Source organism: Macrobrachium nipponense, chromosome 23, assembly GCF_015104395.2.
Source record: "Macrobrachium nipponense isolate FS-2020 chromosome 23, ASM1510439v2, whole genome shotgun sequence".
NCBI classification, from domain to species: Eukaryota; Metazoa; Arthropoda; class Malacostraca; order Decapoda; family Palaemonidae; genus Macrobrachium; species Macrobrachium nipponense.
Window position 1 is genome coordinate 31,070,753 of NC_061090.1, and position 12,216 is coordinate 31,082,968.

At 38.2% G+C, this 12,216-nt stretch overlaps 1 protein-coding gene across 2 annotated transcripts in view; it reads right to left on the reverse strand.

Moving 5' to 3' along the window:
- LOC135200189 (uncharacterized) overlaps positions 1–1,612 on the reverse strand; it is a 36,182-nt gene extending 34,570 nt beyond the window's left edge. For both annotated transcript variants that reach the window (XM_064228624.1, XM_064228580.1), the window contains exon 1: positions 1,267–1,612. The gene's annotated coding sequence lies outside the window, so the exon portion shown is untranslated. The remainder of the gene's footprint in view (positions 1–1,266) is intronic.
- Positions 1,613–12,216: the final 10,604 nt, after the last annotated feature.

The window sequence follows — 12,216 nt, forward strand, 5'->3', positions numbered from 1 at the left end:
GGACCAACGAAAAAATTAACAGGAAATCATGAAATCCGTGTTAGAATTACTGCTTGTATTTGATAGAAAATTCAGGTAACTGAAAACTGTACCTACCACTGCATTCAAGGTATTGATAAGTTACTGTAATGGACCGAGAGACAATTAATCTGCACATTTAAGTCTGCAGGTTCTTATAGCATCTAGTAAGGCTCCTTCTTGTTTCTGAACTCACAAGTAGGGGACATACCAGTACAGTCACTGGTACTCAGCAATTCATACCAATTTAGTTATATTAATTTCCAAGCCAACATGTACATTAGCATTCGCTAGGTTTATAAAAATTGGTTCTACTCTGCTTTTCCTTATTTACTGGTGCTTTTATATGTAAAGATTGAGGTAATGTTACAGATGCACATCTTCACACATTTTAACATCTACGCCAAAGCTGCATACGGGAATGCATCCTAACCTGACCTGAAAAGATAGTGGCTCAGGAGCCTTTCATAGAATCAACCTTAGGAATATGGTGTCAAAATGGTACTTAATACAACCAAACCTAACAATAACATTGAATGTAGTTGCCTAGGTAGCCAAATGACAGTAACACAAAAAGCATAATAGAAGTCTTTGACTATCTAACCTATATTGTAAGGTAAACTAACCTAACCTGCAAGGCATTTGAACCCTGACTCCTGAGTCCTGACCCTCTTAACCTTGTACAAAACAGTGTGAAAATGCCACTCAGAGGGATAAAACCCAACATAACCTAACCTGGTATGCGATCCACATAGTCGCAGACAGCTTGGCAATTATGCCTAAGGCTGTCTCCAGCTACCACCAAGCATTTATGCAGATGTAGGCTAAGCAGCTCGGATGGGAAATTTGTTTTACCTCCCATAACTACAAACAACAGGAAATACGTAGCAAATAATTAAGATACAACGTCCTACACAAAAGTGGGGTGCGGGAGAGGAGGGTGATGGTCGGGGTACCTGGTTACTCATTAACATTGGTCACGTCGCCGGAACATGTACTTACATAGTTTTATCTTGACCTGTCGTATGGTGCATGGGATAAGTAGCTGCTACTTAAATGCAATTAAGGCAGACGTAACATGAGAGAGATACTTGGCTAAGTAATCAGATTAAAAAGAAATATTAAATATGCGACGAACAAAAAATGGTCTTACATCATTGATAGAATAAGCCTATACACCACGATACTCTTTATTGATTACTACTAAATTTTAACAGCAACGTTAAAATAATAATGAAAAGTACTTACTCATTCACACTGTTCTTGCTGTACTACCGTTTCACACTAACCACTTCAGAAAGTTGTAAAAGACGAAAACAGCAGCGGACGGAACAGCACTGCTGTCCTTGCACCGAGATAGGTATTTTCTATTTACCGCTTTTCTTCAACTCTTAAGACCGATTTCAACAACAGCGTTAACACAGTGGAGGAAAAAACAAAGGAATTACTTTCAAACTATTCTTGCTAGACAATTTCACACTTACAACTTCTGAGGAGATTGCTAAAGAAACTTAATACAGCGATAAATGTGGTACGAGCTCGTTTACATTCAGTCGAGTGCTGAAGTCACCTGACTGAAGTTTGAACTAAATTTACACGTGTTTGTATCCACTGAAGAAAACAGTGGATAGTAGTGAACGATTGAAGCAGAAGCATTTATGTTTGAAGATAATACGAGGGATTTCAGCTTGGTATAACCCCAAATATTAATCGCATAAAAAATCAACATCTGGGACAACCTATAACAATTTTCTTCGAAGTGACATTTGTAGACAAATCTCTCTCTCTCTCTCTCTGTATCTTCGATCAGCTCACCTACCTTCGCCTTCTCTGTTCGTAAGCTCGCTCTCTCTCTCTCTCTCTATTTATCAGTCTGCCTGTCCATTCGCACGACCAGCAGCTCCCCTTTGTTCTCATCTTCTTCTTCCCTGTTTACCTCTTCCCCTTGGCTATTGACCAGGCTTTGTTTTTTCTTCTCCCCCGTTATCCGTCATTCTCGCATTTCCATTCGCCCATCCACAATTCACCAGCTTTGTTTGTTACGCAAGCGTTGCTGCTGCTGCTTGCTGTTGCATTTTTGTGAGGCGCGTTTAGGTGAAGTATATATTATATATATATATATATATATCTATATATATATATAGTATATATATATATATATATATAGATATATATATATTTATATATATATATACACATACTATACGCTGTCTACATACTACTTGATTTCATCTAATCTCATTAACTTCCGTATACCAACATCCACAGGTCAGTGGACGAAACACTTGATATCGTCCGATTTCATATGTGAAATTTTCACATTCATGGCCACAAACTACTTGATTTCATGTGGAATCAGATCTCATACATTTACATTGACCAACATTCACATCTCTGGCTGCAAAATAGGTTGATCTGAGCATATTCCACGCGCTCTCATCAGGAAACTTTCTTTAAAGCAGCTATTTTTCATGGCAATGATTTGGACATTAATATATTTTACAGTTTCATGAGAAATGTTTCGGTAATTAATGCAATTCTAAAACAAAACCCGATGCCAGGTCATATGTAAGGTTCAAGAGCAACTATTCACTTGAAGTTTTATATTTGTCATGAAAAACAAAAACCAACTCGAAACAATCTGACATCCGTCATTCCACTACCGAACCATAACAAGACGACGTAACGAGATTACCGTATGAAGAAGCATCACATTCCCACAAAATTGAACCCGTTGGAGAGGGGGGGGGGGGCGGTTAGTACCGTCAGTGTACTACTCCATACGTTGCTTGCAACCCCTTTCACTCCTTTTATTGTAGTACCTCTTTTCACCCTTTTTTTTTTCATCTCACTTTGCAACTTCGGTTACACCTTTCAAAACTTTTTTTCCTGTTAATTTCCGTTTCGGGACTGAATGACCTCATGGGTCCAAGCTCTTGGCCTTTGGCCTCAAACCTATACGCTCTACTATCCCCACCAAAAATGACTTCACTTTCGTGGGGCGGAAGCGAACGAAATTCAGCGGGGTTAATCCCCGGAAGTGAGTTGAGAGCCTTCAGCCATTTCAGGCTTTTCAAACATCTGCGAAATCCCGAGCAGCACAAAGGCGACATTATATCTCCCTTGAAATGTTCCACATAATGAGATGCACCTCTGGGAATACCTGCGTGGCGTTATCGCAGCGAGGAGAATTTATTTGTGAAATCAGATAGGCCTTCTCTCTCTGTCTCTGTCTCTCTCTCTCTCTCTCTCTGTCTCTGTCTCTCTGTCTCTCTCTCTCTGTCTCTGTCTCTCTGTCTCTCTCTCTCTGTCTCTGTCTCTCTGTCTCTCTCTCTCTGTCTCTGTCTCTCTGTCTCTCTCTCTCTCTTCCTGGCTGGTTAGTCGGTGTTATGTGATATTCCCGAACGTCCTCTGCGTTGACAGCGTCAGCTTTTGTCAAAGGTGTTTGGATTAATTATTCAACGGAGCTCTGTAACAAATGCTGTACGTAAATGATTAGCATACGTCCATACGTAGTCCATGAAGGACAGTCATGTCTTCGTTTCTCCATACAAGAATTTCTCGTCAGATACAATATATAGCTATGTCATGGGAATTGAACTGAATATAGAATCATGGCCAAGCACTGATTGGGACCTATGTGGTCATTCAAGGTTTGAAAGGTGTAACAGGAGGAAAACCTCAAAGCAGTTGCACTAGGAAACAAATGTCAAGAAAGGTTGGATAGCGGGGCAGAAGCAAGAAAATATGAATGGAGGTACAGTAAAAGGATTGAAAGGGGTTGCAGCCATAGTAGATTCACATCAAACGTGCATTTGATGTCTAGGCCAGTCCCTTACGATGCTCCTGATTGGCTGTTGATAAGCCAGTCACAGGGCTTTAAACTCTCAGTCTCTCGAGAGAGTTCACATAGGCAGGGTGTATATTCTGCCTCTCCTGAGGGATACTTTTGAAAGACGTATCCCTCAGGAGAGGTGAAACATTCATTCTGCCTATGTGAACTCTCTCGAGAGACTGAGAGTTTTCAGCCCTGTGACTGGCTTATCGACAGCCATCCGGAGCGTCGTGAGGGACTGTCCTAGACATCAGATGCACGTTTGATGTGAATCTACTATAGCGACCTAAGGTTACTATTGTTGTCATTGGTCAGTTAAGAAAACAAGTAGTTGCCAAATGTCACCATGTACGAAAACTCTGATATTCTGTGATGAGGTGGAACTGCTTGCAATATGAATGACATTGTAAGTACAAAAACATCATGTATATTGATATAAAAGGGAAACGTAAGTTTATTTACAAGAGAGATGCCATTGCTTATTTCTCCAGAAGACTAAATTTCGCAGTATGGCCAGATCACAAGAAATATTCGAGAAAATAAATGTTCTATTAATATTGTTCAATACGTCCTAGTTAATTTCCTACTATTGAAACATGAAAAACCAACAGAACAACTAAAAGAAAGGTTTACTTTATCCTTAAAGAAGGATTTTATTTACATTACTAATCTTATTTCATTGGAACTTCGCTGTATTTTTATAAACAGTATTGTTTGCAAATGTTCTAATGATATTGGTCAATAAGTCCTTATTAATTTCCTACTATTAAAACCTGAAAAACCAACAGAACAACTAAAACAAAGGTCTAATTCATCCATAAAAAAGGATTTTATTTACATCACCAATCTTATTTCTAATTAGTTTCTTCTTTGCAACTTTGCTGTATTCTTGTAAACAGTATTGGTTGCCATGGTAACAGGGTCAACCAATCAGAATTCGACGAATTTCAACGCAGTCTGTGCTTCCCATCTCAGCTTTATAAAAAGCAGTTCAGAAGACTAGGGCTCTTATGAATGACTCTTCTTTCAATCATGAACACAAATTACTCATAGCAAATGTAAATAACGTGTGTTGAAATAAATAACACAGCATCTGAAAATCAATATAAGCCGTTTACTGACTTTTTGGTAAGCATTTTCTTGCTCTCAGCGTGAATCCAGCGCGCTGTTTTGCCTCGCCTGGATAGAGTATGCACGAGGATGATCCAGATGCTGGAATCTGCTTTATGTAAATGCGAGAGATTTGCAGGATCTGTGTAATTCACACAAGTAGGACTCTGATTGGGTTCTAATTTGACTTTTATTTTTCAAAATCACTTTATTTTTTCCCTAATTTTTGAATTTTTGACTTGTCTTCTCGAAATAAATTAAAACTGTGTAAAGGTAATTTTATATATAGTTTTTCACCAATCTTCGAAAAAATAGGCTGTCTTAAAAATAGCCAATTGCAAGGGAATTCTATATATTGTTTTCTTTTTTTTCCAATCTTTGAAAAAAATAGGCCGTTCTAAAAATCTAGAAATAACCAACTGCAAAACATACGAAGGAGATCTCCTCTGAAGGTAATATTATCAATGAAACAGAGAACCCCGCTATGCTGGCAGTTTAGCCAGATCACAATGTTTACATTTAGAATACTTTTATATCATGTGTGAATGTAAAGTTTGACTGTATATGCATTCTAAAACTGTAAAGGTGTTTAACCCCTCTTACTCAGAAATAAATCTAATCTCTCCTCATGCATATAATAAAACATGACTTTTATGTCATGTCTGAGAGTAAAGTTTGGCTGTATATACATTGTAAATCTGTAAAGGTGTTTTAACCCCTCTTATTGAGAAATAAATCTAATCGCTACTCATGCATATACTGCAAAATCAGCTTCATACGACCAGGCTTTCAGAGATACTGAATCCGAGATTTTAATTCGAACCTCAGCCAGGAGCTTATGACGATCAAGGAGTCATTTCTCGAGCAGCTGTGAATTTTATATTTATCGCTGCAATAAATAATCTTTTCGTCTTTTGTCATTAAGTCGGAATTTGTTCTAAGAATCGAAGGTCTAAGAGTCAAGTCAGTGAAAAGAACTTCGTTTTTTCTTTTTTTTTCTTTTGAGTATTTTAGCTAGAGAGAGAGAGAGAGAGAGAGAGAGAGAGAGAGAGAGAGAGAGAGAGAGAGAGAGAGAGAACTTCGGTTCTTTCAATTTTTTTTATTTGAGTATTTTAGAGAGAGAGAGAGAGAGAGAGAGAGAGAGAGAGAGAGAGAGAGAGAGAGAGAGATCCAAGTCAAGTCAGTGAAAAAAATTCATTGTATATATGCTTTTTGAGTATTTTGGAGAGAGAGAGAGAGAGAGAGAGAGAGAGAGAGAGAGAGAGAGAGAGAGTTGGGGAATGATTAGAAAATATTCGTACGGCAAAATCCCCGTTAGTGTGTTCAGAATCAAAGATTCCTTTTTTCCTGTCGTGCTTTGGAGAGAGAGAGAGAGAGAGAGAGAGAGAGAGAGAGAGAGAGAGAGAGAGAGAGAGAGAGAGTTTTCCCCTGAAAAATTAAGGGTTATTGAGGAACGCATATTGGGAATAATTCTCTGCTTTCCGGCACTGGTGGTGTTTTATATATATATGTATATATATATACATATACATAATAAATATATAAACTATATACATATATATATTACCGTTAGTTTCTTTATTACGTAAAACCACCGTAAAAACATGCAATTTGCGATAGTTAAAGGAGGAGTGAATTTCCCGTAGAGTTTTCCTCTCAGGCACCTGATCATAAATTACTTCTAAATCATAAAATATAAAAGTGTGATTTATCATTCTAAAAACGCTTGTGTGTGGTCTGGCGACAATGTTCCATTCTAAATAAGAATTTTCGTTTCATTCAACATAAGGTATACATAGTTTAGCACATATACATTTTGTGTATGAGCGGTTCAGGATTTCATACAATGTATTCTACAAATGAATGGGAACGTGAAAAGCAGTTTATAATTATAATAGCCTCAGGTGCTCCTTTATAAATAATCTTAATTGTCAATGAACAGGTTATACGACCCGCTATTGAACCGAACTGAATACAGAATTTAGCACTGGGACTTATGAGGTCATTCAGCGCTGACAGGGAAATTGACTGTTAAAGGTTTGAAAGGTTTAACAGAAGCAAAACCTCAAAGCAGTTGCACTATGAAGCAATTGTTGGGAGAGAGTGGAAAGTAAGATGGAAGAAGGAGAATATGAAAGGAGGTACAGTAAAAGGAACGAAAGGGGTTGCAGCTACCTTAAGTAATACGCCTATTGTGCGAGGCATTAAGGGCAGTGACGGCACTACAGTAGATTCACATCACCCAAGCATCTGATGTCTAGGCCAGTCCCTTACGACGCTCCTGATTGGCTGTTGAAAAGCCAATGACAGGACTGGAAACTCTCAAGTCTCTCTCTCGAGAGTCCACATAGGCAGGATGTATGTTCCACCTCTCCTGAAGGATACGTCTTTCAACAGTATCCCTCAGGAGAGGTGGAACATATACATCCTGCTATGTGAACTCTCTCGAGAGACTGAGAGTTTCCAGCCTCGTGATTGTTTATTAACAGCCAATCAGGAGCTTCGTAAGGGACTGGTGGCCTAGACATCAGATGCACGGTTGATGTGAATCTACTATAGTCACTGACGGGGCGACCCACCATTTCTATAGCAACGACAAAACAAAAAAATAAGAAATAATTCGTAGAATAGAAAACCTTGACCGCAGCAGGAAGTAAACATAAATTTTGAAGCCGAGAAACTTATTTCGGTGAAGGAGGAAAGGGAAAATAGCATTACGGCTGTAACTCCTGAAGGGCCCTTTAGTTTCTTCAGGTAACCTGTAATCAAGGCGATTGAGGTAACCATCGCGTGATTCTCTCTCTCTCTCTCTCTCTCTCTCTCTCTCTCAGACTTCCAAGTGGCAATATATCACGGCAGGCCCATCTGGGGTCTTCCCTACATCTTCAAAAATTTGTTTATGTATATATATATATGCTTGTCTACATATATATTCATATACATAACATCTAGATATATGTACGCCTATATATACAGAAAGAGAGAGAGAGAGAGAGAGAGAGAGAGAGAGAGAGAGAGAGAGAGAGAGAGAGAGAGAGAGAGAATGTTTCTGGGTATGTATATGACGAAATGATCTATTACATGAAGCAGATATACACTAATATAAAAATAATGTCATTATTTCAACCAGTATCTATTACGCGAAGCAGAAACACACTAACATAAAAATAACGTCATTATTTCAACCAGTATCTATTACGCGAAGCAGAAACACATTAACATAAAAATGACGTCATTATTTCAACCAATAACTCCTAATGCACATCGTATGATTGAATCATTACCATAAAATCTGTTGACATTTGTTTATCACAGAATGCACCAGGCAACCCCCCCCACAAACCCAAATATATCAAACTAAATATTAATGTTTACAGTATAATGCCTATTATCTCTTCCAGACTTCCTCTTCATCTTCCAGGAACCTCCCAAACGAACCCTCTTGGAAATAAAAACAAGAAGCAACCAACCTCACCCAGGACGCGAGCGACTCTTGACAACATTTTCGAGTCGTCTACCAACATTAGGAATTCCTTCTCCCCACCCCCACCAGGTCTGCTCAAAGACCGAGCGTATAGCAAGTCTTGGGGCTCCCTGGTAGCTCTAAAAAATTCAGTCAAACTCACGTGTCACGAATAAGTAATTGAGTAATCACTGATAAAAAATTCTTCCCCTAACCAACGCAGATGAATCTTACCTCAGGCAAGGATTGTGGAGGATCTCTATCTGAAGGGCTAAGACAGGCAACGCCATCTCTCTGTTAAAGGGAGAATTAACTTGAATGAAACTCTAGTTCCCCTGGATCTCACTAATTGGTGGGAGGTCAGGAAACACATACGTTGTCTGAAATGAGTTTTATTTGCAGCCAGCAACACGAAATATTAATGAATGACAGTTAATTTCTTGGGAGGATAATTCTGCTTCACATGAATGATTCATTTTCAAAGAGCTAAGGCAGAGAAAACCAATTATTCCACAACATAAATGATCTGATTATTCCTTTAGGTACAGGTAATGACACTAATTATTAGTGAATTGAATTGAATGTAGAATTTAGGCCAAAGGCCAAAGCACTGGGACCTATGAGGTCATTCAGTGAAAGGTGTAACACGAAGAAAACCTCGAAGTTGCACTATGAATAGATTGTTAGGAAGAAGGTGGAAGGTAAGATGGAAAATGAGAATATGAAAGGAGGAATGGAATGTAGAAGCTATAGGGCTATTGTTACTCCGGGGAAATCCTGCCACATCCTAATGTAAATGGCCTAGATTTCCCGTGACTCAGAAACTGCTTCAGTCTGACCTTCTGTCGTATTCTTAGTTGACAGAACCCATAAGACGATTTTATGTCTTCAAGGTTAGTCTCTATCTAATGTTCTGGAACGATGGACCTTCTGTCACTATCCACCGCAAACTTCTTCTTCTTCTCAGCTTAATCCCTAGTCGGGGTAGCTGTTTCAAATGAGACTTTCCCAAGTGTTTCTGCGTTGTGTCCTTTCGGCTATTCCTCCTCTCGAATGCAGCCTCTCCGCCTTCTCAAGTCAAATAAATATATTATACTAAACAAAATTAGTGTTTTATTTAATACAACTGTTTCCTGACCTACCTTATATTCGAGAAATGCAAAGAAATCGGGGCTCAACTTTAATATTACAGGTGGAGATCCGCCATCGAGATGTTTGTTTGTTTGTACGGTGTTTTGACGTTACGTGGAAACAGCCGTTATTCAGCAACGGGACCAACGGCTTTACGTGACTTCCGAACCACGTCGAAAGTGCACTTCTGTCACCAGAAATACATATCTCTAACCTCTCTGTCTCAGTGGCGTGATCGGTATGGTCTTGACATGCCGCCTCGGTAGTCGCGAGTTCGATTCTCGGACATTCCACTGAGAGGTTAGAGTGGTGTATTTCTGGTGATAGAAGTACACTTTCGACGTGGTTCGGAAGTCACGTAAAGCCGTTGGTCCCTTTGCTGAATAACCGCTGGTTCCATGCAACGTAAAAACACCACACAAACAAACAATCTCAGTCTCAATGGAATGCCCGAGAATCGGACTCGCGACCACCGAGGTGGCAGGCCAAGACCATACCGATCATGCCACTGACTGAGGCGCTGAGAGATGGATGGATGTGCTTTCTACTCTCCCGGGTAGATGTCGCTAGCGAGCGAGCGCTGTGTCGTCTTCCAGAATCCTCGCCCGAGGATCAGTTTAGATGGAGAATTCAAATTGAGTTCTCATGATTTTTCTGAAAGAGAACTACTTTTGAGTGAAATGGTTTTGGCTGCACATAATCTTTCCTTCCGAAGTTTCCTATGTTTGGAGAAGACAAACATTGTTTGGGTTCCATTATTTGCGGATAAAATGCCGTTGTAAGTTTTACAATGAAGTTTTGTGCTGTAAATATCACTCGCGGGTTCTGGAGGAATTCCTCGATTTGAATATGAAAGATAAGTGAATTGCATTTAAAATAAATCAGATGATTGTGAAAACCAAGTTAACAAATAAACAAGATAAAATACAATATTCATAAAATAGATCAGTAAATATAAAATGCATAAATGCATAAAACAAAATAGTTAAAACAATACGAATATCTAAAACGCAACAGACAAGTAAATAAAATAAAACAAAATAAAAACCAAAATAAAGCAAATTTAATGATTTAATAAGTAAAATAAATAACGAAGAAAAAATTGATGAAATGAGAAAAGGAAATAATGAGTCTTCAAGTTTTTCTCATTGATAAACAAGTAAGTGAAACAAAACAAAATAAAATAATTAAGATAAAAATATAATAAAGGAATAATTAATAAAATTGCCTGTGATATTTTAAAGGAACTAATTATAATTGTCAGACATTATTTGACTTGACAAACGAGTTTAGATGCCAATTTCCTCAACAAAACAAGTTAAAAATGCTGTACGAAACTCTCCTCCACGCCCCCATGAAACTCTCAGCCGGCCGTGGTGGCCTTTGTTGTTCCGGTACCAGACGCATGATTATGGCTAACATTAAACCTTAAATAAAATAAAAACTACTGAGGCTAGAGGGCTGCAATTTGGTACGGTTGCTGATTGGAAGGTGGATGATCAGCGCAGCGATTTGCAGCCATCTAGCCTCAGTACTCTTTAAGATCTGAGGGCGGACAGAAACACTAAAACTACGAATTTATTATATTTGAAACCATTTTATTCTATTCTCGCGAATGGTTTTAAGCTCCAGTTTATTATTATATCCCAAAGAAACATTTTAATGAATAAATCCCTCTACCTGAGGGAAAAAAAGGTTAATTAATTCAGGGAATATAGAAGAAGGCGGAGATATCCACATTCTGTAAATAAATGACAACCAGGAACAGTCCGTTGTAATAAGTCTGGTGTGTACTAATATCTGTTGGTATGAAGAGATATCGGATCGTACCACTCTCTCTCTCTCTCTCTTCCAGAGCATGCAAAAAAGATAGGTTATTATTTACCCAATACTTATTCTGATTATTATCTTTAAATTGGGTCAAATTAATATCCAATGACTGGAATTTCCGAATCCCGATAAAGCAGGATTGGTAATCTTCCTCGCATCGTATAACCTATCACATTCCAAGGTATGTAATCTTATATATAATCTCATTTTTTCTCTCTTATCTCGGCCAGCCAGATAAGGGCTCCGAGGCAAGATAGGAGCTCTCGATTTGTTTGCCCTACTGAACTTTAAAAAAAAGTTTTTGATTTTTTTTTGTAGTGATTTAAAAGGCAAAGTTCAACAGATAGCTCTAGTCGTCGGAGAAAGCTTCGCGTGGGTCGTTCTACTGACGTTTTTATGCTGCAATATTTTCTTTTGACCTTTTGTATAAATAATATAGACTCTCAGACGAAAATGTAAACATCAGACCACATGACACAAGACCTTTATAATTTTATTTCACTCGTCATTTACCACAAATATTTCTGTTTTCAGTTTATCACAACTAATTGTTTTATTTGTTCCAAAACATGAAACTCCATGTGGATATTTATGATGATTGTTTCCTTGTTTCCCGTCTTTTGTATTATTATAAATTCTCAGACGAAAATTTAAACATAAGAGCATAAGAAACAAGATTTTTATAACCGTTTCTCTCGTTTTTGACCACAACCATTTCTGTTTTCAGTTTATCACAACTCAATATGTATTGTTTTATTTGTTCCAAAACATGAAACTCCATATGAACTTTTGTGATGATTTTCCATTGGAAATGTAGGTGCAGAGACTT